The 6000-nt window shown below is 47.9% G+C and overlaps 1 protein-coding gene across 1 annotated transcript in view; it reads right to left on the reverse strand.

Moving 5' to 3' along the window:
- The window catches only part of LOC141270685 (gastrula zinc finger protein XlCGF66.1-like), a 39088-nt gene extending 37099 nt beyond the window's left edge, over nucleotides 1–1989 (reverse strand). The window contains exon 1 of the mRNA XM_073680782.1: nucleotides 1918–1989. The gene's annotated coding sequence lies outside the window, so the exon portion shown is untranslated. The remainder of the gene's footprint in view (nucleotides 1–1917) is intronic.
- Between the last annotated feature and the right edge of the window lie 4011 nt (nucleotides 1990–6000).

Raw genomic sequence — 6000 nt, forward strand, 5'->3', positions numbered from 1 at the left:
GCATAAGTCCCCCGACCGCAGGCGCCGCTGACCTACATGCGGCTATCATCGGAAGATCAGCGGCTACGGACGCTTATCTCCCGAAGACAAGTGTGACGCCCCTCCCCTCCTCTCCTTTCCCCTCCCCTGTCCTCTCCTCCCGTCCCTACCCCCGCTCCATCCGGCGTCATACTTACCCCTCCCCTCCCCTCTCCTCTCCTCCCGTCCCTCCCCCCGCTAGATCAGGACCCCAGAGTCATACTTACCCCTCCCCGTGCCTGCGCAGCAGCTCCTGTGTCTTCCGCTGCAGCTCTGTGACGTCTCAGGTCAGAGGGCGCGGTGACGTCTTTACACTGCGCTCTCTCCTGACCGATCACAGCGCACAGCGTGAAGATGCCGGATACGCTGGAGTCCAGAGAAGCAGCTGAGAAGGGAGGTGAGTATTGGATTTTTTTTTTTTTTTTTGTATGGGGGCCATAGGGGACCTGCATGGGGCACTATGGGGGGATGGGACATCCTGCATGGGGTATTATATGGGGGGAGAGGTGACATCCTACATGGGCCATTATATGGGCGAGAGGTGACATCCTACATGGGCCATTATATGGGGGGAGAGGTGACATCCTACATGGGCCATTATATGGGGGAGAGGTGACATCCTACATGGGCCATTATATGGGGGAGAGGTGACATCCTACATGGGCCATTATATGGGGGAGAGGTGACATCCTACATGGGGCATTATATGGGGGGAGAGGTGACATCCTGCATGGGGTATTATATGGGGGGAGAGGTGACATCCTGCATGGGGTATTATATGGGGGGAGAGGTGACATCCTGCATGGGGTATTATATGGGGGGAGAGGTGACATCCTACACGGGGCATTATATGGGCGAGAGGTGACATCCTACATGGGGCATTATATGGGGGGAGAGGTGACATCCTACATGGGGCATTATATGGGGGAGAGGTGACATCCTACATGGGGCATTATATGGGGGGAGAGGTGACATCCTGTATGGGGCATTATATAGGGGGGATGTGACAGCCTGCATGGGGTATTATATGGGGGGAGAGGTGACATCCTGCATGGGGCATTATATGGGGGGAGAGGTGACATCCTACATGGGGCATTATATGGGGGAGAGGTGACATCCTGCATGGGGTATTATATAGGGGGGATGTGACAGCCTGCATGGGGCATTATATGGGGGGAGAGGTGACATCCTGCATGGGGCATTATATGGGGGGAGAGGTGACATCCCACATGGGGCATTATATGGGGGGGAGAGGTGACATCCTACATGGGGCATTATATGGGGGAGAGGTGACATCCTGCATGGGGCATTATATGGGGGGAGAGGTGACATCCTACATGGGCCATTATATGGGGGAGAGGCATTCTTCATGGGGCATTATATGGGGGAGAGGTGACATCCTACATGGGGCATTATATAGGGGGGATGTGACATCCTGCATGGGGCACTATAGTGGGATGTGACTTCCTACATGGGGCATCATATAGGAGGGATGTGACATCCTGCATGGGGTATTATATACGGGGGATGTGACTTCCTGCATGGGGCATTATAAAGGAGGGTCGGGAGACATATGCTAGAATACCAGATTCTTTAGAATCGGGCCACCATCTAGTATATATATATTTCTCTTCGGTATCTGTGACCATGGCTTGCCCCCCCCCCCCCTAGTTTTGATCCTAGGTACGCCCATGGGCGGCACTGAAAACACTGAAGCAGCAAAATGCGAGAAAGCCAAAATATGTGCGAGCCTGAAAGCTTTTGGTCACAACTGCAGAGTAAGAGACATTAGGAGGGAAATAACACAATGTAATCCAACACAGACAGGAACAAGTGCGGTCTCCTGGAATGTGACTGCAGCACTGAGGGGGTTAATAGTAATGGGGGATCTCCACATACCTCCACCTGCAGAGCCTCCACCACATATATGGCTGTTCTGTGCGCACAGGACCTGTGATGAGGTCACAGGAGGGGAGGAGTCAGGGGTCACATGATCAGGGGCCTCAGTGGATGCAGGACTCTGCTGTGCTGGTTGTCATGGTGCTGGATGAGGTGAAGGTTATGTGTGGGGTCAGGAGGGGTTTACAGTGTGGATGTAGCAGAGCCGCGTGTGTACGAGGTGTACGGAGCGGAGCCGCGTGTGTACGAGGTGTACGGAGCGGAGCCGCGCGTGTATGAGGTGTACGGAGCAGAGCCGCGGGTGTACGAGGTGTACGGAGCAGAGCCGCGGGTGTACGAGGTGTACGGAGCAGAGCCGCGGGTGTACGAGGTATACGGAGCAGAGCCGTGTGTGTACGGAGCGGAGCGGAGCCGTGCGTGTACTAGGTGTACGGAGCGGAGCCGCGTGTACGAGGCGTACGGAGCGGAGCCGTGTGTGTACTAGGTGTATAGAGCAGAGCCGTGTTTGTACGAGGTGTACAGAGCTCAGCCGTGTGTACAGAACGGAGCCGCATATGTATACGAGGTGTACAGAGCTGAGCCGCGTGCGTACAAGGCAAACGGAGTGGAGCCGTGTGTGTACGAAGTGTACGGAACAGTGTGAAGGGCTATGTGGGGACCATTATACAATGTCAAGGTTTGTGTGGGGTGCATCATACTGTATTGAGGGATCTGTGGTGGCCATTATATTGTGTGGGGGCGGTGTTGGGTTCACAGTTGGGGCAATGTATTTTGCCGGGTGGGTACTTTAGGGTTCTAATACTGTGCGTGTGGCAGGTACTGTGGAGGAATTCACTGTGTGGTTATCATACTGTGTTTGGGGGGCTCTTTTCTTGGAATCATACTTTATAGGGGCAAGGAAAGGGGAGTCTAGGGCTTCAATAGGAGGAAAATTACTCTGTAATGGCTGCAAAGTCGTGAGACATCGTCTTCTGTACTCCACCAAATATTTTTTCTTCTTTCTTTATTTGGGGTGGGTGGGGGGAGCACGATTAGAACTTATACTATGGGGCCCCATGATTTCTGTGTACGGCCCTGGTGCCAGAATATCCTTGACAGGATGTGCTTACTTTCAGGAAGCTCTTTCAGTATTACCCTATATTTTTCACTCAGCTGTTCTCTGCTCACCTCGCCTCTGCTATGTTCACGTCTGGCTCTACATGTTGCTTGTCCACAAATCTGCTCCAGTGAAGTCTACTGCCACCATCTGTTTCCTGTGTTCTTTGGCTGGTTGAGTTGCTTCCTAGACACAAATTATGTAATCAAGACCCGATATTTAACTCCTTAATGCTCCATGACCTACTATTATGTTATAGAGCGTGTTAGGAGCGGACTTAGGAGCAGAGCCCACTCTACACAGGGCTGTGGTGTGAACATAAAAATTGATATTTGAGTCCATATTGAAATATACAGAATGCATTACAAACCAGCATCGCTGGTTACACATTCACAGATAGATATGGCTTATTCTGTCAAAGTCTTACCTGATGTTTATACATAGACAATGTTCATAGTAACAAAATCTTGAACGGTTTACTCACATCGTCTGAAAGTTCACCTTTCAAACAGTCCGATGTTTATTATTTGTTAGGCTATGTGCCCACTATGCAGATTTGAAGCCGAAATTTTCTGAGCATTTCTGCATCTCCTTCACAGAAAAAACGCATTCGGATTTTACATGCGTTTTTTTTCAAGCGTTTTTCCAAGAGATTTTGAGCATCACTTGGAAAAGGGCTTGTCAAGTTGGTCACACAGTATAAATCCATGCAACCGGCATGGATTTATATTGTGTGACCTACTTAGAGGAAATTTCTACTTCAAATGCTGCATCTAAAGTAAAAAAAAAAAGAATTAAAAATAAATATAAAACCTTATATTCACCACTCCGGCGGCCCCCGGTCTCCTCCCGGCAGCATCCTCTCTCCTTGGCAGCCCATGGTGTTCTGCCAGGACCTGCGGTGACGTAATTTAGTCAGCTGATGGTCACGGGACCATCACCTGACCTCTGATGTCAGCGGTCTCGTGACCATCAGCTGACTAAATGACGTCACTGCTGGTCCTGCCACTACACCATGGGATGCCGAGGAGAGAGGACGCCGCCTGGAGCAGACCGGGGGGCGCCGGAGAGGTGTCTATGAATATTTTTTTTTATTTTTTACTTTATAATTCTTTTTTAACTTGCAGATGCAGATATTATGCGGTTCAATGCAAGTCAATGGGCGCGATTTTGCAGCGAAATCGCGCCCAAATTGGTTGTGCTGCAGATTTTTCCGCAATGATAATCCGCAGCGGAAATTTCCGCAGCATGTGCAAAGGACATGCGGATTATTATTGGGAAACATTGCAGACCTCTTACCAAGCAATTTTAATGCTTTTCCGCGGCGTCACTTCAGATATTTTTTGAACCTGCATATATACACTACCGTTCAAAAGTTTGGGGTCGTATAGAAATTTCATTATTTTTGAAAGAAAAGCACTTTTTTTTTCAATGAAGCTAACATTAAATTAATCAGAAATACACTCTATACATTGTTAATGTGGTAAATGACTATTCTAGCTGCAAACGTCTTGTTTTTATTGCAATATCTACATAGGTGTATAGAGGCCCATTTCCAACAACCACCACTCCAGTGTTTTAATGGTACATTGTGTTTGCTAACTGTGTAAGAAGGCTAATGGATGTTTAGAAAAATCTAGAAAACCCTTGCACAAGTATGTTAGCCCAGCTGAAAACGGTTTGGCTGATTTGAGGAGCTATAAAATTGACCTTCCTTTCAGCTAGTTGAGAATCTGGAGCATTACATTTGTTTTTTTCTATGAAACTCTCAAAATGGCCAGAGAAAAAGAACTTTCATGTGAAACTCGATAGTCTTTTCTTGTTCATAGAAATGAAGGCTATTCCATGCGAGTAGTTGTCAAGAAAATGAAGATTTCCTACAACGGTGTGTACTACTCCCTTCAGAGAAGAGCACAAACAGGCTCTAACCAGAGTAGAAATAATCATAATAATTTTTATTTTTATAGCGCCAACATATTCCGCAGCACTTTACAAATTTTAGGGGGGACTTATACAAACAAACAATACAGAATAAACATAACTCATATCGAAAGGAGTGAGGGCCCTGCTCGCAAGCTTACAGTCTATGAGGAAATGGGGGAGACACAAAAGGTAGAATGTACATATATTGTATAATGCAGCCTTGATATACTATATAGGATAAATAATACATGGACTGGTCGCCTGCCAGTATGTGTGCAGTCCTGACCGAGGCTATTATGTGCATGGTTGGTATGAACCTGAAATTGAAGATTTTAATATGGGGGAAAACTGGGACGGACAACTGGGATGGACAGATAGTGTGTGGAGGCGATACGCCAGTCTAAAGAAATGTTTTTTTAGGGTCCGCTAGAAACTGGGTATTGGAAATTAATCGAACTGTCCTGCGTAATGCATTCCAAAGAATTGGCTCAGCACGCGAGAAATATTTGAGACTGGAGTGGGAAGTTCGGATTATGGAGGATTTAAGTTTTAAGTCACTGGCAGAACGGAGGGCACGTGTAGGGTGGTAGACTGAGACAAGGGAGGAGATGTAGGGGGGTACTGAAGCATGGAGCGCTTTGTGGGTAAGCATGATAAGTTTAAATTGAACTCTATATTGGATGGGTAACCAATGCACTGACTGGCACAGGGAAGAGGCATCGGTGTAGCGGTTGGTGAGGAATATGATCCTGGCTGCTGCGTTAAGGACGGATTGGAGAGGGGAGAGTTTAGTAAGAGGGAGCCCGATAAGTAGAGAGTTGCAGTAGTCCAGACGAGAATGAATAAGAGCAACAGTAAGAGTTTTTGCCGAGTCAAAGGTGAGAAAAGTCCTGATTCATGAGATGTTTTTGAGGTGTAGATGACATGAACGAGCAAGTGATTTGATGTGAGGAGTGAAGGAAAGATCTGAATCAAAAATGACCCCAAGACAGCGGGCTTGTTGCTGGGGAGTAATGGTTGAGCCACAAACAGAAATGGCAATGTCGGGCACAGGTAGGTTAGTG

Source organism: Phyllobates terribilis, unplaced genomic scaffold (assembly GCF_046119375.1).
Source record: "Phyllobates terribilis strain yellow unplaced genomic scaffold, ASM4611937v1 Scaffold_5__5_contigs__length_657084704, whole genome shotgun sequence".
Classification (NCBI taxonomy): domain Eukaryota; kingdom Metazoa; phylum Chordata; class Amphibia; order Anura; family Dendrobatidae; genus Phyllobates; species Phyllobates terribilis.